We start from the raw sequence: 24,209 nt of genomic DNA, 5'->3' as shown, positions 1-24,209 counted from the left end.
CCTGTGCTTGAAACACGGTGCCCCTTACCCGGCATCTCCCCGTTCCCCTCCTCCCAGCCCCTGGCAGCCACCACTCCACTCTCCGCTTCTCTGAGTCGGCGGTTAGAGATCTTGCATGGGAGGGAGATCGGGCGGCGTTTGTCCTTCTGTGTCTGGTCCATGCCACTTAGCATTCCATCCTCCAGGATCCTCCCTGTTGCAAATGGCAAGATCCCCTCCTTTGAAAATGATCTGGGTAACCTGAATAGCATCCCGTTGTATAAATGGGCACCGTATTGTGTCCGCCCGTTCATCCCCCGGTGGACTCGGAGGTTGTTTCCCTGTGTTGGCTCTTGTCAGTAATGCTGCCAGCAGCATGGGCATGTAGGTCGATATCCCTTTAAGATCCCGGTTTCATTTCCTTCAGATAAACACCCAGAAGTGGGATTGCTACACCAAAAGGCACTTCTATTTTTAATGCTTTAGGAACCTCCATGCCGCGGTCCGTAATAGCTGAACCAGCTCACATTCCCGCCAACGAGCACAGCTTCCTCTCAACATCCTTGCCAGTGCTTGTTATCTTTGTCCTTTTGATAACAGTGCTTCTAACAGGATGAAAGGGGAAAACCACATGTTCATCTCAATAGATGTGGGAAATGAATGTGATAAAATGCAACAACCATTCGCCATTAAAAAAAAAACACAAAAATCCACACAAAAACTCTCCACAGAATAGGGCTCGAAGGAACACGGTTAAAGCCACAGCTGATACAGTAACTCAGGAGGGAACATGAAAGGCTTTCGCCCTAAGACCCAGCACAAGCCAGAGGCTCCCTTCTCGCCACTTCTATGCAACACAGTCCTGGCAGTTCCAGCCAGAGGAGTCAGAGAGAAGAAGGAAATAAAAGGCATCCAAACAGGAAGAGAAGCGCCATTACCTCTGTTTGCCGATGACATGATCGTACATGCAGGAAGTCCTGAAGACTCAACTGGAAAAAATTTGTAAATTTTCAGAATGCAAAAATCAACAGACAGAAATCTTCTGCATCCAATCAACTTATTCAAAGAGGAAAGGAAAAAACAAACAAACAAAAAAACAAACCCCTTCACAATAGGAACTAAAAGAATAAAACACTTAGGAATAAAGTTAACCGAAGAGATGAGTTACGTGTACACTGGAAAGGATAAAGTGTTGATGAAGGAAGATACAGATCAATAGAAAGACACCCCATGTTCATGGAAAGAATCCATAGTGTTAAAAAAAAGAAAAAGAAAGAAAGTGTCCCCATCATTCCCCCTGGCTATTCATTTAGATTTTTTTTTTTTTTTACAACCTTCATCATTTTCTCATCACCTTATTACTAGTGCATGTCACCTCTGCGACTGTTCTGAACGCTTCATCTGGAGTGCGCGTGTTAATGGCTACTGCGGAAGGCCTGTCTTCGTTATATGGTGCGGCCTGCCTGGTTTTACTTTGTAACTGCTTTCTGTGAATGGGGCCTGGTCCGGTTTGGAGAAGTCTAAAGCTTCTGGTTACTAACGCTGCAACTTCTCTTCCTTATCCGCCACGGAGGCGGGTGGCATTGGCACTAACCTGGGGAGGGGGGCACATCCGCCTTTATAGGGGCGCCTGGGGTCCCGTCGTGGGGATGCATTCCGTGTGACTGAACAGTTGCCTCGTTGCTTGGCCTGTGCTGCTTTCTGGTCTTGCATGATTACCGTCCGTGCTGCTGTGAACACCCTCACACCCGCGTCTTTGTGCCTTCACCCGCCTCGTTCCCGGAGTGAAATGTACCAGCTCTGATTCTGAAGCAGCTGCCAAGCATGAGGAAAACCCGCTTCTGGCTGTGATTGACAAGTGGGGCGATCTGGCTGCCCGGCCCGCTCCCGGAGCCGATGCCAGCTGCCAGCTGTGTGGGCCGCTGCCTCTGGCAGCTGGGTCCTCCCCAGCCCCCTGCCCTCCCCCGGTTTGAGAGTCCCACCTGGCCTCCGCGGGCTCTGAGTTTGCACACTCTGGCTTTAATCGCTGCCGATTCGATGGGTTTGAAATGACAGCTGCTTGGAAAGGTAATGAACCGCCGCTCAGTCTCCATGCCGCGGAGCCATCCTCACGCTGGGATCGGCCGTTGGTGTGTCTCGTCTGTGGCTTCCCTGTTTGTGCTCTTTGCTCCATTTCCGGCTGGGTTGTCTCACAGAGCTCTGTATCCATTTCTGGCTGGTTTAAAAAAAGAAAAAGGCATCTCTGCCCCCAGCGAGCCTGGCGGGGGCATCAGACAAACACCACGGCCGCGTGCACACCCGGGGCTTCTGCCGGGGCTCGGGCCCCGCTTTGAGGCCGCAGGACCTGGCCGCTGGGCCCGCAGGTGGTCAGCCTGCCATGCCACGAGCCAGCCCTGCCTGTGGCTGGGACTGGGGAGGAAGCACAGACTGGAGGCAGCATCCAGGGAAAAGGCTATTTTAGGGCCACCTCCTCTCCTTGGTCTGAGCTGCATGGCACAGCCCCTGGCAGGGCCCTGGCGTTGGTATGTGTGTGTGTGTGTGTGTGTGTGTGTGTGTGTGTGGTATGGTACCAGGCAGGTCACTCCACTTCTCGGGGCTGTGTTTCCTGCCCCATGCTGCCTCAGGGTCTTCTCAAGGCCAGGCGGCTTGGTGGGGCAGCCGGTCCTTGCAGCCACAGTCAGAAAGAAAGGAAGGAGGAAGAAAAGAGAGAAAGAAGAGTCGTGGACTGGGAGAAACAGGTCCTAGGATGAAGTCTGAACTCGGATATTGAATGTCTCTGGGCCTCAGTTTCCCCATCTGTAAACGAAGGGGCTTGGATGCTGTGAGGATCCAAAACGAGGATTAAAAACTGCCATCTGTTGCTTCCTCCTGGGGCCAATCACTTAGACTGGCTCGGTGGGCTCCGTTCAATGTATTGTATCTGCGTTCAGATCAATAGCCGTGACCTGGGCCTCTCTGAGCGCCAGGCTTGTGCTGGTTCAGCGGCTTCTGAAAGAGGCAGAGAGGCGCCCCTGGGCCCCCCCCCTCCCCCCCGATCACAGCGACCACAGGGAGGTGGGCACACTGTCACCGTCTGGGGGGTCACTGAGCCAGGGGCTGAGAAAGGCCTGCTGGGCGGAGTGTGTGGACCTGGGGCTGAGGGGGGTCGGACGCCGGGAAGGGGGCGGCGTGGCTAAGGCTCCGTGGCGAGACGGGACGGGCGCGGGGCTGGGGTGGACGCAGAGCCGGCCGGCTCGGGGGACAGCTGCAGAGGTCGGAGGGCCAGGCCGCAAAGTGTTTGCAAAGACGCAAAGGAACCCGCGCTCCTTCCAGGCTGGGAGTGTTTCCTCCAGCGCCGGACAGGGGCGGGCTGGGGTCTTCAGAGGAGCCCTGGGGGCTCAGAGGATGCTGAGGCCGGTGGGGGGGAGGGGGACCAGCGGGGAGGCCAGCGGGAAGGAGGGAGGAGGGGGAAGGCCAGGAGGGGGCAGCTGTTTCCTGCCCCCTGCGAGGGCGTGGGGATGAGCTCTGGGGGGGGCAGGTGGCTGGGAAATGGGTGGCAGCCTGTGGGGTGCCTGCCGGGAGCCGCAGCCGGCTCCCTCAGTCGCCATCGTGCCCACCTGGGCCGGGCTTGTGCTGGACCCAGGGGGAATGAAGTATCTGAGCTCGCTGCCCTCAGGGCGCCTGGGCGCTGATGGGGGAGGAAGGCTGTGACGGAGAGAAGTCTGAGAGTCCCGCGGGGTGTGGACGGTGTGGGGAGGAAAGAGCAGAGATGGGGGAGGTGCGGCAATTCCACTGGGGTGACCAGGGAAGTCCCCCTGGGAAGGCGGCTCGTGGGAAACCTGTCCCTCCGTCCTTACGTCCCACCATCCGTTCACTCAGCGTACCCAGGGGAGACCCCAGAGCGGGCAGCTCAGGATCCCTCGGCAGAACCTACCCCGGGCACAGGGGTCTCTGCCCTCTGAGGCTGAGGGTAAGGAGAAGCCGGGTCCAGGCCCCGGCCAGGAAGGGGCAGAGGAGGAGCCTCCACAGCTGGGCGCGGCCCCCGCAGCTTGCTTTTGGGAATCGCCAACACCCACAGCAAAGGAAAGCGGGCGATTGCTTGACTCGGGGATGCTTTCCATTTATAAACCAGGTCCTCCTTTCAAGTTCCTTTCAAAGGCCCCTGGTGCATTGCTCCCCGGCCTCAGCTGGCTGTGTCCCTCCACCCCCCCACCTCCCGGGGCAGGGCTGCCCGGCTGCCCGGCTGCCCTCACTGTCACGTGTTTAGAATGGCTGCCTGCACGCCTGTCCCCTGCAGCGAGCAGGCTGGGACACAAGATCATGAAGCTCAGTCGCCAGGAAACACCTGCTGATTTCAGGGCTCAGGCCTGGATTCCCACCCCTGGCCCACCCCTGGCCCACCACATGGAATGGCCACCTCACTTCTCCAGGCCTCTGCTTCCCTCTCTGTACAATGGGTTCAAGACTCCACGCCCACCTGCCTTGGAAAGCGTGGGGAGCCGGCGTGGCCAGGGCATGCTCAGCCCCATATTGGACGCCGTATGAGCCGAGCCAGCTCAGCCAGGTTCGGGGAGTCTGAGGGGGCGGCGAAGGACTGAGAAAAGAGACAAGAAAGCTGGATCTGGGTGGGATGCTGTCCTCTCGATGGAGAGCTAGTGACAGCGCCACAGCCTGCAGGCCGTGTCTTTATTTTACAGCCAGATTCCACGGGGGAAAGTAAGTGCATGGTCAGGATGTTTACAACATCCTGGTGGGGTTCGAGCCTACTCAACTACATGCACCTGAACTCTATCGAGCCCACATCACTCAGGCACGTGGGACCACATGCTCGGACCATTGGTTCAAACTTACAACCATAATCTTTGGCTAGGATTGTGCTGGGAGGGCCTTGCCATGAGAGGACTGTGCCCTCTCATCGGTCCGAGGCTCAAACCTGTCCAAATGCTGTAGCCGCTCGCTCTCCACAGGAACGTGACTGGGGGAGGAGGGAAGAGTCGGATGAGGGAATGGCCTGAGTTCACACCGGCTCGCGTAGCAGGCCTCGGATTTGAATGCCGGGCTCGGGCCCTGTGCTCCTGTGGGATCTGTCTGGCCCGGCCGCTGGGTCGCCTGCTGTCCCCTGACAGCCTCTCCCAGGCCACCTTTGCCATGGAGCCGCCATCATCAGGCCCCCCTCCCCAAGCCGACGTCCAGAGATGTCACAGCGCTGGCCGGTCACACATGCCCCCTGCACCGCCGCTGCCTTTGGTGCGAGGAGCATTCCGACAGGAGGCCTCTGTCTCCTCTCTCCGAGCCCCTCCCAGCGCCCCTCCCCTCCCCTTCCCCCACTCCCCTCCCCGCCCCCCGCCACCCCCACCGCTCTAATCGCTGTTCCCCGAGCAGGAAGAGTGTCATAGACACTGCATCTGTTTTCTGGGAAGAAGACTGGAAGCCGCGGTAGAATGTGTGCTCCGTGGGCGGGCGGCAGGCTGGGCCTCTCTCTGCTTAATAACGGGGGAGAGCTGGTGGGGGAGTGGTGAGAGGGACAGACAGACAAGGGGACACTCAGAAACAGCACAGACCGTGTACTCTGGGGAGACGTGGACACAGAGAAACAGAGGTAGAGGGAAGGGAGGGAGGGAGAGAGAGAGAGAGAGAGAGAAGCTGTCAGTTTGTGGCCATCGCCACGTTCCTCTGATTTTCAGCATTTTTCTAACGGGCCCTGGACAGAGATTTATGAGGGTTTATTCTAAGCATGTGCAGTGCGAGGCCCACAAGATACACACTGTGGTTATTTTCGGGAACGCGGCGAATTGCTCAGAAACCCGGCCTGGCTGGACCCCCAGGCTGCTGGGCCAGAGCCTGCCTGTCCCCCTCTTACCACCCCCCCGCCCTGCTGTCCCCTCCTGTTTCAAGCCTTCTCCGTGGAGCCAGTAGGAGGCAGGAAAGTTCATCTGTCCTGATCTCCCCCAGCCCCCCACCCCCACCCCGCTGGGCGGGGCTCTGTGGGGCCCGCTGGTCTGCACCGGCTTGAATTGAGTATCTGTGCTCTGAGTGACAGGTGTGGTCTGGGAGGGTCAGGCAGAGACCTGAGATTGAGACCTAGCTCCAGGTGGGGGTCTGTGGGGGTCACTTCCGTTTCTGAGCCTCAGTTTCCCCATCTGTAAGGTGATGTCAACACCCCCTGCTAGACTGGGCTGCTGGGAGAATATGGCGTCAGACTCACTTGCTCTGGGACCCTAGCCCTTGGGGTACAGACCAGTGCTGCTTCTGAGCTTCCAAGAGGAGCCCCCTGGAGTCCCGCTCCCTGGGCCGGGCAGTGGCTGCTCGGAGTGGGGGCGGGAGCTTCTCTGATGATGGTGGGGGGAGGGGGACGGGGAGAGAGGGGTTACCCCAGGAGCCCGGGTGTGGCACCCCAGTCAGCTCTCAGACCCGCCTCGGATAGGCCAGGAAGCCAGAAAGAATCGCTTTGCTCGCTTTTGAACAGGAAATCGGTTTCCGGCCCAGGGAGAAGGACTCCTGGACCCGTCCTTGTGGACAGAGATAGCCCAGGGCCCGCTAGAAAAATGCAAAGCCCTCCCAGCACAATCATAGCCAAAGGTTATGGCTGTGGGCTTGACCCTACGGTCCGAGCACGTGGTCCCACGTACCTGAGGGATGTGGGTTTGATAGAGTTCAGGTGCATGTAGTTGAGTAGGCTCGAACCCCACGAATCCCTCGTCATGTAAATATCTGTGTTTTTCAATGGTTTTAGGCTCTACAGGTTGAGAACCGCTAGCAGGGTTGCCTAAGACGGTCAGAAAACACAGATATTTACATTATGATTCATAACAGTAGCAAAATTAGTTAGGAAGTAACAACATGAGGAACTGTATTAAAGGGTCACAGCATTAGGAAGGTTGAGAACCACTGCCTTAAAGCATGTAGGACAGTGTGTTGGCAACATCTTTCCAGAGAGATGTTTAATGCACACACAAGCAAACTTGTGTATGGCCTTTTTCTTAAACACAGAATCGTATTATACGCATGCTTCCACAAGTTAATGTTTAAACAGCTACTGGGAAGCTCCAGAAACCAGGATCACACCAGCCTTGAATTTTTGTGCCAGATCTTTGGTTGGCAAACTGTGGCTCTCGAGCCACTTGCTCTTCGGCCCCTGGGGTGTGGCTCTCCCACAAAATACCACGGCCTGGGTGAGTCTATGTTGAAGAAGTGGTGATAGAATAAGTTTAAGTTTAAAAAATGTGGCTCTCCAAAGAAATTTAAACCGTTGTACTGTTGATATTAGGCTCTGTGGACCAATGAGTTTGCCGACCCCTGGCCTAGACATTTGCTATGGTTGGGTCACAAGATGGATGCCGAGCTTCCGAGCAGTCAGTGTGGAAAGGGAAAGTTGGTCAGTTCCCCAAATCACCAGGATCCTGCCCTTCGGACAAATAAGTCCCCCAGGAGAATTAGAACAGCACCCATTGGTGTTCACTTAGACACCAACCCTGGGAGGCACTCATATTGGCCTCCCCGGTGACTGAGAGAGGAAAAGCTCACGACCCGCCATGGTCACACGCCTGGTGGAACAAGGATTGGGGTGCAGACCTTCGAAATTCAATGCCTCAGCTCCACTCCACCCCACGGCGCTAAGTAAGAGTCCCTCCCACCTGTCCTCCCAGGTGTGGACTCTGGGTAGGAACCAGCAACCCTGCGGTGGACACAGGAGAGGTCTCATGCCTGCGCCCAACCCCCCCCCCCCCCCCGTCTGCTTTCCTGCCAACACGCCTTTCGGGGCTGCAGCCCCAGCTCCTAGGTGAGTCTTCATCCCACCGGCTGCCACCCTGCCACCTCCAGCGGGAATATCTGGAGAGGCAGGTGAGCAATCTGTCCTTGAAGCAGCCTTACTCAGAGCTGCTTCACTCCCTGAGCTCTGGCTAAGTATCGCCCCGTTCACTCAACACACGCACCGAGTGTGCGGGCCACCAGGCCCGACTCTCCCGCCGGCCCAGCACCATGAACACAGCAGAACGGATCCCACCCTCAGGAACTACAAACATCACATGAGTCAACACACAAAGGAAACACGCCTTCGTGTGCTATGTGGAACCTATGAAGGAAGCCTAATGAAGGGGCATCGTTTGGGTCTGGGTGGGGCAATGCAAGTTCCCCTGGAGGAAAGACCATTTAATCTGGGGGGGAAATGACGAAAAGGAGGGAGCTGGCCAGGCAAAGGGGAGAAAGGCAGCCCTCAAGGTCCAAGGAATCGCATGGCCAAGGTCCTGAGGGGGGAACAGCTTGCAGTAGTTCGCGAGGAAAACCACAAGCTGACCGAGTTGTGCATACGTGGTAGGTGAGATGGGGAGGGGCAACATGAAATCAGAGAGGTGAGCAGGCCAGATTCTGAAAGTCAGGGTGAGGAGGGCAGCTTTTTTTAAATTTGCTTGAAATTTGACTCCTTGGCAAGTGCATGATTTCTGGGCGGTAGCTGAGAATGGACCGAAGCAATCAATATGTTGGGTGAATGCATGGATGATGGATGATGGATGGATGGATGACGGATGGATGGATGGATGGATGACGGATGGATGGATGGATGATGGATGGATGGGTGAAAGGCTGTGTCCTAGAAGATTCATAAATCATCTTGGACAGAGAAAATTGGCTATGGGAGAGACAGTAGGCTGGAGCTCCATCATGACACTGTTTCCAGCCAAACAAAGCTGGAAGGGAACAGGTGGAGAACTTGGAGAAGACTTCAGCTCTGTTCTGAGAGAAGTCATCGGGTTTGGTCAAATGGAGCCACTGGGCTCAAAGGGGCACAGTCCACTCCCGGGAAGCCTGGCTTTGGAGCTGGACCTGTGAGGTCCATGGTGACCGTCCTGATCATGGCAGAGGAGATGGAGGACACATTAATACACCCTGGAATAGAGCACTGTGGTTTACAAAGCGCTCTGAAGGTGTGATAACAGTGATGATCATGATGATGACCATTGTCACTAGTTGCACACCTTCTATGTGCCAGGCCCTGTGCTAGGCACTTAAAATGCCTTTGCTTATTTAATTCTACCATAATCTGACCTGGGCTATACTGTCACCACTCCAAACCCCACCCCCATTTTGCAGACGAGGGCACTGAGGCTCAGAGGGGTGAAATGATTCACTCAGGGCCATCCAGCTTCTTCCCCAGGACACCCCCTTTCTGTGGGAAGCCCCTCAGATACTCCCCACTGCCGACTCGGCCTTCCTCAAGCCCAGGTGATGGTGTCAGTTCCCACAGCATGCTAAGTGGATGCTCTGACATCACCGGGTGTATTTGCCTAAGACAAAGGTAGGAGGGGGTGGGGTGCAGGGAGTGGGGTGATTGGGACAAGGTGGGGTTGAGCAACACAGCAAGGTGCCTCCTGGGGAAAGCTGTGGTGCTGTTTAGTGGGTGAACGGATCTCCTACTTGGTTCCATGGCTCAGCAATGCCGTCACCAAAGCTAAGAGTCCCCACATTCATCCTGGGACACCTGTAATCCCCAGCGGCCTCGCAAAGTCTCCAGAATGTTGGCCAACTACAACTCCAGTTGACTTATCAGTTTTTTAATAAGTTATTCGCCAAAAGCAATGCAAATGGAAGCCACAATGAGCTTGCTATTGTCCCGCAGTTAGACAGGCGAGATTAAAAGGCGCGATCCCAGCCTTGGCTGGCGGGGTGGGTGAGATAAGCAGGCGGGAGCATGGATTGATAACATCTTTCCGAAAGGCAGTTTGGAACCAATTGCTCATCAAAGCCTCGTGCATACCTTGTAGCAGCCAAGCCACTTGGGGGAAGTTTTCCTGGGAAAGAATGAGGGCCCAGATATCACCCTCGGGGTACGCTGTGCCCGTTCCCGGATTCCACGTCCCAGGAGCCTCTAGGCAGCCGGGTGTGAAGAATACCCCGCGGAAACGTGGCCTCATTACTGCAACCGTCCTAGGAACAAACCCCGGTTCGCAGCTGGGGAAACTGGGTCCAGGGGCTGGGGTCCCTGGCTGAGGTGTGTCTGCAGAGGCCGGTTCTCTGTGAGGATCTCCAGTGAGAGGCTGTGCCTTCCTTTTAGACTCGGGGCCTCCTGCCTGGGGGTCATGGCGAAGTGAGAACCTTCAGTCTTTGCAAATTCTCTCCTGGGTAGCGGCCGTAGTGGCGTTCAGGGGGAAGGGAAGGTCTGACTTCAACGAGACCACAGCACAGGCACCAAAGGGCCTTCTAGATCGGTCCACGGCCCCACCGATGCCCAGATGAACGCTGAGGCCCAGGGAGAAAGGGCCTCCCTCCTCCTCATCCTCAGCCAAGCAGGCCCGGAAGGGGGAGGGCAAGGGGGAGGCAGGGTAGCTGTCCCACAGCCCCTCGCACTGCCCTCACCCCTGCCTGTCACCGCATTGCCCACCTGCTGAGGCCCCGAGGGCCCCACACCACAGTTCAGCCTGCAGTCCCAGCCCAGCCCGATGCTGGTGAGTGTGAGTTTTGGGGCTGGAAGCACAGGCCTGGCCCTTTGCCCCCCTGGTTCTTGGCTGCTCCTGGTCCAGGCCAGCTCCATGTCTGGAGCCAATGGAGAGAAGGGACTTTGTATCGGCCAAGCCTGGTGTTGACCCTGGCTCTACTGAGAGGCTGGGACAGATGGAGTGGGGAAACTGAGGCAGAGAGCTGAGCAAACTGGCCGAGCAACTTACAGCGGGGACAGAAGGCCCCTCCCCAGAGACAACACCTCGGCCTCAGCAGCCAGAGCAGGTAGGCACAGGATGACAAAAAAATATCCAGTTCCCCACAAGGTCAAGGTCACAGGCAATGCAGGGCCAGGTGCAGTGACTAATGAATGGCCCCCACCCTGACGCCGACCAATCAGTGGGGACCATGACCCTGAGCAGACAAGCTGCTGAGTCTTCTATTGACTTCTTCCCGTGAACTCCCAGCCTTTAAAAACCCTCAAACCAACAGCCCAGCGTGCACCCTCCTCCCTGAGACCCACCGTGCCTTTCTCTCCCCCTGTCCTTCCCCCAAATTTCCAAATCTCCAAGACTCTGCGAGGCCCCAGGAGGCTTGCAACCAGGGGAGCACTGGGCAGTGGCACTCACCCCCCGACCCTGTCTCCAGGGCCCCCTTTTCTCTGACTTCTCACTGAGCCAGAGCAGCCGCCTGGGCTCATTTCTTTCGTTCCTATTACATTTTAGAGACAAAGCCGCCCCGCCTAGGCTCTCTCCTGCCGCTTCCTCTGTCCCAGGCTCTTCCTAGTTTCCCTGTCCCACCTTCAGTAAACGTCCTCTAAAAACCTCCTGGACTCTTGCTGGGAACCTTTCCTGCACAGAGTCAAGAACCCTTGCCCTAACCGGGTTGGCTCAGTGAATAGAGCATCAGCCTGCAGACTGAAGGGTCCCAGGTTCGATTCCAGTCAAGGGCATGTACCTTGGTTGTGGGAACATCCACAGGAGGGGGTGTGCAGGTGGCAGCTGATCGATGTTTCTAACTCTCTCTCTCTCCCTGCCTCTCTGTAAAAAATTGATAATTTTTTTTTAAAGAAAAAAAGAACTCACACACCCCAGGGCCCCAGCAGGCCCGCTGGGGGCTGGTCCCCTTTCCGCTAACGCTACCGCTTCCTGGCTGTGTAACCTGGGCAGGCACTTGACTGTGTCTCACCTTCCCTAAGATCTTGGGCCCTGGGGACGGGGTAGAGCAGGGGGTAGTGACAGCCATGACTCTGGGAACGCAGGGACTTCTGCTTCTGACCACCACGGAGTGCTGGCACCTGGGTTCACCCTCTTGCCTGAGACAACCCCAGGCGGGACACAATGCACAAAGGAACGGTTTCCGAGACGCTGGGCGGAGCCGAGGAAGAACAGGGATCCTGAGGGTCAGGAAGCGAAGGAGGCCGGGCTTGCCCGCCTTGAGGGAGTGCCCAGGCCACAGCCCGCGGCGGGGGGAGGGGAGGGAGCCAGGCAGGTCCTGGTGGTCTGAGTTAAAGGGATGGAGCGGAGAGGCCAGCGAGGCCCCAGAGGCTACGTTTCCAGAACAGACTGTTGGACATGAGCGAGCCGAGCAGAGAGAGCTCCAGGGTAACTCGGGGGGGGGGGTCCCCTTAAGCACTCAGCTGTGTGTTGACCAGTGCAGGCGTGCGGTAAACCGTCTCAGCCGGGGAAGAACCTCACAGAAGGGTTAGATGGAGCGGCTCCTGGGGCTCCGTGGGGCTGGGGTTAGTGTGTTCTCGAGGCAGATCTCCCCCCCCTTCCCTCCCCCCCCCCCCCCGTGTCCCCACCCCACCCCATGACTCGGCGTCAAGGAGATACCAGAGGGTCCGGCCTCAGGAGTGAATTACTGAGCACTTCGAGAAGCAAGACTCAAAGAAGCAAGCAGTTCCTAAGTCGTTTAATGTCATCCTAGAAAACAGGACGACAAAAAATATCCAGTTCCCCACGAGGTCAAAGTCACAGTGCCTGGCACCCGACCAGAAAGGTCCAGGCAGGCGAAGAGGCAGGAAAATGGGAGCCATAATAAGGAGGAGAGTCAGGCCGTGGAAGCTGACCCAGAACGGACACGAGCGTTAGGATGAGCAGACAAGGCCGTGGAAACAGCTGTCCGTACGTTGAGGAAGTTGCACGGAGACATGGCAGGCATCGAAAGACGGATAGGACGGTGCGTGAGAAACGGCTCGCACTGGGACTCGTGGCAGAGCACCGTGAACTTGGGCCTGGCAAGAGAAACTCTCAGAAACAAAACACAAGAGAGAACTTTAAAAACAGCATCAGTGAGCCGTGGGCCAGCTCCGGGTGGCTTCCTGTGCATGTCTGCAGAAGAGTGGAGGACAGAAAGAAATCTCTGCAGAAATAATGGCCCCAGATTTCCACCACCACCACCCCCAATCCAACAGCGCCTGCCAGCTGTCTGCTGTGCTGGGTGCCGTCCTAAGTGCTTACACGTAGGAGCTCATCGACGGGTTTCTCGCCAAAGCCCTGTCATTATGGATGCGTCTCCGCTTTAAAGAAACAGGCCTGGAGATAGGCCCAAGGCCCAAGGTCACGCAGAGGACGAGGGGCTGAGCCACGGCTGGAATTCGGGGACTTCGCAGACCGAGTGGGACTTGGCTCCGCCCTCAGATGTTCTCACCGCCAGTAAACAGTGTCCGAGCCTTATTTTTAGCGGCTGCGTAGTATTCCACCGCGGGAGTTTACTTAACGAATTCCCTGCGGGCGAGAGGCGGCTCCTAACTTCGTACCCTTATTAAGAATGCGCCCAGGACACGCTGAGCTCCTGTTCCTGTTTCTAAAAGTGGAGACACAGCCGAAACCGGTATGGCTCCGTGGATGGAGCGTCGGCCTGCGGACTGGAAGGTCCCAGGTTCGATTCCGGCCAAGGGTATGTACCTTGGTTGTGGGCACATCCCCAGCAGGGGGTGTGCCGGAGGTAGCTGATGGATGATTCTCTCTCATCAATGTTTCTAACTCTCTATCCCTCTCCCTTTCTCTCTGTAAAAAATCAATAAAATGTATTTTTTTTTAAATAAATAAAAGTGGAGACACATTCTCAGGGCTTTTGCTGCAACAGTCAAAGGGTCCAGAGAGAGTGTGTAAGGGCCCCAGAGGTCTCCCCACTGACCCCTGTGCTGCCCCAGGCCACTGGCGTGGCCTCTCTGAGCCCTAGTGTCCTGTCCCCCGCCGCTCGGGGCTGCAATGAGGATTCCATGAGACACCAGGCACCGCGGAACGCCACTCACAGGAGCAGCAGGGGGCAGCGATCCCTGTTTAACTGCATGAGCGGCGAGGCCGGGGGTGGGCACTTCCTGTGGAGCCGTGGGGCGGGGAGGGACCGGAGGGTGCCTGGCAGCTCCCGAGAGCCGGCCCAGGAGCCTCCCTGAGAGAGCCGTGGGCCGATGTGAGCGTCTCCCGCTGGAGCGGCCCCCTCCCGGCCCGCCCGCGGAGCTGGGCCTCGCCCAGGCGCTGGGAAAACAGACCCGGGCTTGTTCTCTGTGGGGCGGCCCCGCCCCCGCCCCTCCACTGGACAGGTATAACACGAAATCCCCACGCCGCACACACAGCAGACACACTCACACACTCACACACACACACACACACACGCACACGCACACACGCACACACACACACACACGTGTACACACAGGCAGACACACACACACTCACAACAGACACACACAGCAGACACACACACATACAGACACACACACACAGCAGACACACTCACACACACACACATGCACACACACACGCACACACGCACACACGTGTACACACAGGCAGACACACACACACTCACAACAGACACACACAGCAGACACACACACATACAGACACACACACACACAACAGACACACACACACGCACACACAGCAGACACACTCACACATACACACACACACACACACTCACACTCACACACACACGCAGACACACACACGCACGTGCACACACGCGTGCACTCACACAGACACACAGGGTCTCCCCACCTCGCCTCACTCCCCTGGGGCCCATTATGACCTCGGAGATTTCTCCTCACAGAGGCTTCTGGAAGGCGCAGTAAATGCAAAGAGGGGGCCCTAGTGGGGGGCCTGTAGGTGCCTGGGGCGCCCCACGGGCATCTGTGCTGTGAGCTGCCGGAGCTGGCTCCGGTCCACGCCCGTTCCCATCATGCCTCTCCCGCCGTTCATGGGATTGGACCCCGAACAAGAATGTTCCTCTCCTAAACATCGTTTCCCACCGGATCAACCTCACAGAGCAATGCCTTCCCTCCCGCGCTCCTCCCGAGCGCGGCTTTTAAAAACATGGTGCTAGTGTGGTTTTACAGCCCAGGCGCTGACACAGAGACAAACCCCGGTGAGAGCCATGCTCTCCTGAGGAACGGAATCGCATGCTGGTTTGCAGAGACCAGGGAATCAGCACGCAGGGGGCACACGCTGTGCGCCAGGTGCAGGGCCTGCGCTCTGCCCCCACCGCTAACCTCATCCTTCCCCACGCAGATGAGGGCTGTGGTCACCAGCATTGACTTAGGTGATTAAAATGTGGTGCTTATCTGAAAGTTAAAACAAAACAAATGAATTAGCAATGCTTTGATTCAACTTATAGATGAGGGTGGAAAAAAGAACGTCTGTGAACACGTTGGCAGGGTGGCTCGTTGGTGGTCTGTCCCACGGGAAGGTCAGCAGCCCCAGAGCGGGAAGCTCGTGGCCTTGTTCCGGCTGCGTCCTCGGTGAGCTGCAGCCGGTGCTCGGTAAATCCCCGTTAAGCCAATGACTGATTTCTCACCACGGCCCTCAGCAATGCTGCTGCTGCTCTTCCTGTTTCCGATGAAGGAGCAGACCCAAAGAAGTGACCAGCCCAAGGTCATACCATAGCCTGTCCGTGGGGATCCTTCCCGGCCCCCAGAGGCTCCTCCGTGGGCCTGGGTCTGGGACCCTGGCACAGAGCACAACCCTCTCTCGCTCCCCCGGGAATAACCTGGAGGCCATGCGTGAGAGGCTGAGCACAGCTCGCCTGGTGAACCAGTGCAGGTGCCAGGCTGGGGACAGGCCTCAGATCATAGCCCACAGGGGACTGGACAGAGCCCACCCAGGGAGACGATGGTGCCATTCAGGTCCGCGGCTCTGCCGGGCTGCTCCCCTGGGTGCTCCCCTCAGTCTCCCATCAGACCCTCCCGGTGGCCGTGGGAGGCCACGGCACCAGACCTCAGGTGCCGTCGGTAGTAAACGCACTCGGATGTCAACCTCGCTGAAGTGTGAACACACCGGTGCCCTGTGGAACCGGTGGCCCCTGGAAGGAGCTGGGAGCCTGGCTGGTTCGATTCCCGAGAGCGGGAAGCTCGCCTGCCTTGTTCCCGGGGCAAATACCATCCAGAACGCCCCCTCCAGAGTGAAATAATGAGGTTCACTCCTCCAAACAACCAAATCCCAAGTCTGCTAAAACAGCCCACACAGGGGGAAAAAAGTAACGAAAAATCACAGGGGACCGACCACAGGTTGAGAACCGCTGCTGTAGAGCCTAAGACCATCGGAAAACACAGATATTTACCACTGAGCCAAGCCGGTTTCGGCGCTCTCTGAAAACACAGATATTTACATTGCGATTCATAACAGCAGCAACATTACAGTTATGAAGCAGCACCGAAAATAATGTTATGGCCGGGGGTCACCACCACATGAGGAGCTGTGTTAAAGGGTCGTGGCGTTAGGAAGGCTGAGAACCACTGCTCTAGGGGTTCGGTGCATGTAGCAGCCTTTGCTATGCTAGCTAATCATCCTTCTGCTGACTGTCAGAAAATAACACCCGCCCGGCCGGTGTGGCCCAGTGGTTGAGCATCGACCTATCAACCAGGAGGTCAGGGTTCCATTCCCGATCAGGGCTCATGCAGGGGTTGGGAGCTTGATCCCCAATGGAGGGCGGGCAGGAGGCAGCTGATCACTGATTCTCTCTCATCACTGATGTTTCTCTCTCCCCCTTTTTTCCTGAAATCAATAAAAATATTTATTTAAAAAATAATACCATACCCTATGCCGTGGTTGGCAAACTGCAGCTCGCGAGCCACATACAGCTCTTTGGCCCCTTGAGTGTGGCTCTTCCACAGAACACCCCGTGCAGACACGCACGTACAGTGCGATTGAAACTTCGCGGCCCGGGCGCAGAAGTCGGTTTTCGGCTCTCAAAAGAAAAGTCAATCGTCGCACTGTTGATATTTGGCTCTGTTGACGAATGAGTTTGCCGACCACTGCCCTAGTTCATCAAAATATACATTTCCACTTGCTTTTTTTAATTAAAAAGTAATTTTAAAAAGAACGCGAAGGAGTTCAGAATGAACTGCCTGCCTCGCTCTGATGGCACGCACCACGTGGGAAGGTCAGGAGCACACGTGGTTAGGGGATATTGATCTTCAAGGGTTAGCTTTCTTCCAAAGACTGTGAAATACCCACAATGCCAAGGCTGAAGGGACACAGACGCTCTCCTTTGAGAATTCCTCGGGACAGTCCCGGTGCCTGAGCTGTTCTCCACAGAGCAACTGGGCTCCTGTGGTTACAGAAAACCAGAGAAGAGCCAAGCCATGCTTAGAGAGATGGAGTTCCATTTATTACCGATCCCTCGGGAGAGCACCGGGACTGCACCCGGGGACCCCGCACACCCACTGAGCCCGCCTGACTCGCCAAACGGTGACTCCCGGATAAGGCAGTCCGTGGTGGAGGCGCTGGGTGAGGATGCGACCTGCACGTAACAATGAACCCTGAGGAGCACAGCATTTGGGCTCAGGGGAGGCCAGGAGGCAGCTGCTCCATTTAAGACGTGAGTGGACGGGTGCCCGAGCTCTGCTCCCCGTGTGGGGGGCACAGGTACACGCAGCTCAGCTGCTAAAAACAGGGGGAACCTCAGCCCCTGCCTTCCCCACCCCCACCTCGGGCTGAGGGCCGGAGCGGATTCACAGAGACCCGGCCGCAGAGGAGCTTTGCCGGGAAAGGGTCTGTGGCCCTGGGGGGCATGCACACCCAGGGACTCTGGTGCCCAGATCCGGGCTTGGTTCTGGCTCTGGCTTCCCTGTGCCAGCTGGTGCAGGGATGCCAGGTCCAAGTGGCTGCTTCTGCCCGTGGAGACGGGCAGTGCCGCCCGCGGTGAGAGCTGTCGGAGCTGGACGGAGGCACACTCCGGGCTGGGGTCTGCGTTTGAGCGGAGCCCCTCACCCCGGCTTTCCTCGGGTGTGTTCAGGGGGGGCAGGAGGGGGTGCGCCAGGGGCTCTCAGAGCCTGCCTTTGGCCACAGGCAAGATCCGCGCCAGCCTGCCCGCAGAACCCACCGTGGGCCCATTTCACAGATGGGCGCATCTGCCTGGGAGGCGGAGTGAGAGGAAGGCCCGCGGAGTCTGGCACTCCAGGGGAGAAGGCCGCCTTCCCGGCGCCTTCTGCCAGCCAGCACTCTCCCTGCCTCCTGTCTGCGTGGTTATCGCGTTGTGACTTTAAATTTTCATTTCCCTTATTATGGATGAGACTTAGCACCATTAATATATATTTATTGACCTTTGGAATATTCTTGTTGTGAAATGCTATTGTTTTTTTGCCCATTTTTATATTGAGTCGTTAGTCTTTTTTCTATCGGGTTGTAGTGATGGAAACGAGTAAGTCCTTGGTTGGTTATGTTTCTGATGTATCTTCTTTTCACTCTGTAAATTGTCTTTTCATTTTCTTATCAATATCTTTGACAAAAAAGAATGTTGAGTATTAATGAAGTCGATTTTATCAATCCTTTTTATGGTCAACTCTTTCTATGTCCTGTTAAAGAATCTTTTGACCACTCCAAGGTCATGAAGATGTTACTTCCTAAAATTTTTACTGTTTTAACGTTTAGACCAGCAACCCCCCCTGAAACTGATGTTGCAAATGTTATTAAGCAGGGATCAATTTCTTCCTTTCTTTTTCTATAGAGCTGTCCACGTGGTCAGCACCAGTCATTGAAAAGATTGAGAGTGCCACATTTGTCCTGAAACACGTATCCGCCTGCGTCTGCCTCTCTCTCCTACCCCATTGGTCTACGTGTCCATCCTTGTAGCAATGCCACAATCTTGCTTACTGAACTTTACAACAAGTATTTATACCCAGTAGAGGAAATACTTCCATGCCTGTTAGGGTTTTGATTAGGGTTGTATGCATTAAATCTATAAGTCAGTTTGCAGGGAAATTATTTCTTGAAAATATTCAATCTTCCAATCCATGAACATGGAATATTCTTCCATTTAGGCTCTGGATTCCTCTCAATCACATTTTATCATTTCCTGAGTCGTTTTTTAGGTAAAGCCATTTTTTAAGTGAGTGATAGTACAGGAAACATTTTGGAGATGGCCAAACCATGATGGCAGCTATGTCCCCAGACTGTTTCTTTACCCTCAGCTGGCCAGCGTGGTACCAAAGGGACTTCTCGCTCCGCCTGTGCCTCGCCCTCCCTCCATACCCACTTCCCCTGCACACGCAGAAGCTGGTCAGAGCTGGGACCTCGTAGATAGTGACGAAGTTAATACTCCCATCCCACAGCATTCAACTCCTTGCTACAAAATTGACAACCCCATCCATGCCAACATGCTAAGGACAGATCAGACATCCTGTCAGCTTCCAGATAAAGCTATTTTTTTATTTTTTTTTTAAAGTAGCTTATTGAGCTCTTTCCCATTAGAAAAGTTTCAGACCTGCTCATTATAGAGCATTTAGAAACTGCCAACGGATAGAAAAGGGGGAATACACACCCATATTCCTCTTCCTTAGTGATCACGAATGGCCCCAGCCCATGCATTTTCTTCCGTCTTGTTTCCGGACACATTTTGTATTTGCTTGCTTTGTTTTTATGAGCCTGACCTCGTTCTGAGTTTAGAGTTCTCTGTTTGGCCTTTCTCACCTAACACTGAAACAAAAGCCTTCTCTCCTGTTACGCTAACGTCTTTGGAAGCAGCAGCCCAAGAACTCCGTGAGGTTCTGTGGAGGGACACCTGTTCGCCAAACATTTCCCTGTGGTGGGAGGCGCGTGTGACTTCACGACGTCGTCCTAGTATGTAACCAGCATCTCTGGGCATTGATTAGCCTAGTCCCTGCTCGGCTGGGATTCCGTCCTCAGGAGAGGTTCTTAGAAGTGGATCCCAGGCTCCAGGAAAGTGAACAGAAGCTTCTAAGGCCTTGAGAAGCAGGAGTTAGAACCTGCAGCCACGGCTATTCATGGGGCCTGTGTTGCTTGAGAACCATCGCCAGAGAAGTGTATAAACACTTGAGGACTATCAGCTCTTTCAGCCCTCACAACCCTCTCAGCCCACGGTCAGAGGCAGCGAGTGTCCAAGCTGGGATTCGAACCCAAGCACTCTGCCTCCAGGCCTCTCCCTCTTAACCACCCCAGGAGGGTGGAGGATACTGGTGGCTCTTTGAGACACCCGTGCCTTGCCGGAAGCCAGTTCCAGGATGTCATAATTGCAAGGTTTTGATGGAACTTGGGGACTCAAAAAGGGCTGAGTCACTTACAGTATGTTATAACCTGTTGGGACGGCAAAAGGCATTTCCCCAAACCCGAAAAGGATGCATTAAATTGATTGTTTGCTGCCAGACAACTCAGGGCATCTCAGTCTACATGTTGTTGCCTCCTGTAGGCCAAACACCTGAACAGCCGCGGGCTATTCTCCAATCTGACAATGGACTCTGTATCTAACCCTACCCTTTGAAGTGCATATCTCCATCTTGCCTTAGGACAAGTTGTGTTAATAAAAAGCAAGGGGAGCTGCCAAAACCAGTTTGGCTCAGTGGATAGAGCGTCGGCCTGTAGACTGAAAGGTCCCAGGTTCCATTCCAGTCAAGGGCATGTACCTTGGTTGCAGGCACATCCCCAGAGAGGGTGTGCAAGAGGCAGCTGATGGATGTTTCTAACTATTTATCCCTCTTCCTCTCTATAAAAAATCAATAATAAACATATATATATATAATTTTTTTTTAAAGCAAGGGGTCCTGAGACAAAAAGAACTTGGTTTCTTCAGCCAGACCCCAATGCCTTTCAAAATTATCTTTCGTCTTTGGACTCCTAAGTTACACACAACCTTTCTCCAGACTGCTGAACCCGTCTTAATGCCGGAACAAGAACCCCGGCAGCGCCTCCTGTCATGGACTCCCTCTGGGCCTGAGGGGCCTTTGCTGCCTGCGGGGGAGGGTTAGAGAGATGGGGGTCCCAGCTGTGGGGTCCCCAGGATAGGCCTGAGTCCACGGCATCCAGCTGTGTGAGCATGAGGAAATCCTCCCCTCTCTGAGCTTGAGGTGCTTCACCGGTGAAACGGACAAAGAGGGTCCCACAGAGACGAAAAGAGGCCATGGAAGGGAAATGTCTCTGAACCAGAAAGCACTCCCAGGTGGTGAGTTTCCATAGACGGTCCATCTGCAGGAGCTCCTGGGCCTGGGGGAGGGTGGAATGGGGGAGGGGGGGTGCTCCTCCCAGGCACCGGCCCCTGGCTGGCCCAGGACCCCAGCTCTCTCCACCTCACCGGGCCTGGCTGATGCTCTCCGTTGGCTGGGGTGTGATGGGGACTGCTTGCTGGTGATTCAACAAGAGAGGCTGCTGGTCCGCTGTCCCCGGGCCTGCAGAGTGAATGCCGGCACCGGTCCTGGGATGGCGTTTACAGAGCCCTGCTGAGATCTCACCCAGTTAAGCGATCAGTGATGGCAGAGCGAGTGGGGGCCAGGAACGGTGGGGGTGGGGGGCAGGGAGAAAGAAGAGGACACGTATCTTTACACCTGGGATCGGGGCATAAACGGCCTTCTCCTGGGAACCTGGCAGCTCCTGCCTCTCTCTGCGCTTCCGTTTCCTCCCCTGCAGAACGGGAACTGCGCTGATCACACGCTGCTGGACCGAGAGGAAGATCACTGTGGCCGGCGCCTTGGAACCAGGAACCGAACACTGCTGCTTTTCCGGGGGCAGACCCGCTGGGTTTGGAGATCGAGGGTTTGCTAGGCAGGGTTTGCTGGAAAGAAGAGCCCTCCTGTAGCAATTTTAAGACTGAGCTCTGTGGTCTGACTGCAGCCTGGATTCTCGGTTCTCGAGTTACAGGGAGGAGATGAGCAAACGCCTTTGGATTCCCTGGTGTGGCGTTTTCAACCGGTGTGTCCCGGCAGGCACCGTGGGCCCCGGCAGGCACCCCGTGGGTCCCGGCAGGCACCGTGGGCCCCGGCAGGCACCGTGGGCCCTGGCAGGCACCCCATGGGTCCCGGCAGGCACCGTGGGCTCCGGCAGGCACCCCGTGTGTCCCGGCAGGCACCCCGTGTGTCCTGGCGGGCACCCTGGCGCTGCAAGAACTTTTAAAACAGGCAATACCTGACCATTTAGTCAGGGGCACTGACCTTTTCCCTTGGATTATCGCACGAAAGAAGGATAATACCCAACACAATAACAGCTGTCCTGTATGCATGAATCAAAGATACCTAACTTTTGTCAGATTGGAAAAAAAAAAAAAAAAGATAATATTTATAAATTTAATATATTTTTATTGATTTCAGAGAGGAAGGGAGAGGGAAAGAAATAGAAACATCATTGATGAGATGGAATTATCGATTGGCTGCCTCCTGCACGCCCCCTACTGGGAATGGAGCCTGCAACCCCGGCAGGTGCCCTGACTGGGAATTGACCGTGACCTCCTGGTTCATAGGTCAACACTCAACCACTGAGCCACGCCAGCCGGGCAGATAATATATTTTTTTGGAGCGCCGCAGATTTTAGAAATTAATTTATGTGTGCCATGAGATGGAAAGGGTTGATAATCCCTGTCCTGGGAAGGGTCTTTTCTCCAGGTGCCAGCTGTGCCCAGACCCCTCCGCTCAGCGGGCACCCTTTTTCCAAGGTGCACCTGACCGGCTTGTATCGCAGGGGCAGGGCCTGCCACGGCATGCCCTGAGAGCACAGTGCCAGGGCGGCCTGCCAGGGCCCTTCCCTCTGCCCACTGCCACAGGAGGCTGTGCCAACACTACACAATCAAGAGCCAGCCCCACCCAGGGGCCCCTGCAATCCAAGCACGAGTCCTGGTGCCAAGGAAGGGTGGCACAGTCTGGGCAATGCTCGGTGTGGTTAGGGTGGGGGGTGGCATTCACACTGGGAGAGGTTATCGCTGAAGCCGCTGCCCGGGGCCCACGGTGCCCCTGCCTCCATCGGCACACCTCCCGTCACAGGGTGCCCCTGTCTCCCACAGCCGCCTGCACCTTGGCTCCAAAGATTGTATGTGTGTTAAGTGTCCTGTTTGGTTGCTTGCTTTCGCCCGGCACACGTCACCATTGGCCATACCGGAGTCCCAGGCGGCTCTCAACGGAAACTCATTCCTTTCAACGCCTTCTTCCACTCTCTTCTCCTCCCCCCCGCCTCCCTCCCTCCTTCCCTTTCCGCCCAGTTCAGCGCACCTCATCTCTGTAGTCAGTTTATTCAAATGTGTCCCGAGTCCCTGTGTCTGTCGGTCTTGGTCTGGACCCTAGCTGGGTTGGCTCCGTGGATAAAGCGTCAGCCTGCGGACTAAAGGGTCCCAGGTTCAATTCCGGTCAAGGGCACATGGCCGGAGTTGTGAGCTCGATTCCCAGTGGGGGGTGTGCAGGAGGCAGCCGATCAATGATTCAGTCTCATCATTGATGCTTCCATCTCTCTCTCTCTCTCTCCCCTTCTCTCCCTTCCTCTCTAAAATAAATAAAAATATAAATTTTTAAAGAGGGAGAAAGCAGCCTGGGACCTCCCCTCAGGGGTCTCCATGTGCCAGTGGAGAGCACAGAGGGGTGACAGCTGCAGCACCTGTCCCGTGGTCCCCTGGGACCTCAGGGGGGAAGCAACTAATGTATATGCCCACGTATTACGCCATCGCTCATCTATCAGACATATAGGATGAGTCCGGACTCGGTGAGGACTACCGAGGGCTTCCTGGAGGAGGAGGCTTTGAGTGGATCTTGGAAAGGAGACCTTCTGGGCTGGCTCAGGCACTTCTGGCAGAAGACACTGGACAGACTGAGCTGAGGGAGGGGGGGGGTGTGTGTCTCTCCCGATACCCCCCCCTCATTCACACAGCTCCAGGCCAGCCGTGCCCCGTACCAGCCGCGGAGTCTGGGGCACCCGTTTTCCGCTCTGTGAGCCTCGCTGCCTCTCTGGGAAGTGGGGTGATGGCATTTCATAAGGTCTTAAGGGCCACAAGGGCATGGGAAGTGATGGGGGGGGGAGGGCCTGGTTTGGAATTGGGCCTCCCCGTGTTCCCATCTGCAGCACGGAGCCGGCGAGGGCCGGAGCGAGCAGCCCTCCCTACTCCCCTCCCAGTGCGGTAGAGGTGCGCACACAACACCTGTGGGCGAAGGAGTGGAGGGGGAGTGTGGTGCTCCCTCCGCACCGCCCCTGGCCCCTCCAGTTCCCCTTCCAGTTCCCCTTCCTCACTGTCCATCCGCGGGAGCTGACACGCCCCAGGTTCGCCCCGAGTCACCCAGAGTCACCCCATCGCTCCTGTGTGTGTTTGTGTGTGTTTTTCTTTCTGGCTACGATCATTACATTGTGACCTTAATTGCTTGCTATTTCTGTCTTCACCACTAAGCATTTTTTGTTTGGATATGCAGTGCCCAGTACAGAGCATGGAACATAAGATGCGCTCAATTTTTTAAAAATTGATTTCAGAGAGGAAGGAGAGAGAAATAGAGAGATAGAAACATCAACGATGAGAATCATTGATCAGCTGCCTCCTGCATGCCCCCACCTGGAGATTGAGCCCGCAACCCAGGCATGTGCCCTTGACCAGAATCAAAGCCAGGACCCTTCAGTTCG

Source organism: Pipistrellus hanaki (assembly GCF_964339955.1).
Source record: "Pipistrellus hanaki genome assembly, chromosome: 5".
NCBI classification, from domain to species: Eukaryota; Metazoa; Chordata; class Mammalia; order Chiroptera; family Vespertilionidae; genus Pipistrellus; species Pipistrellus hanaki.
Note: the sequence above shows the minus strand (reverse complement) of the source record.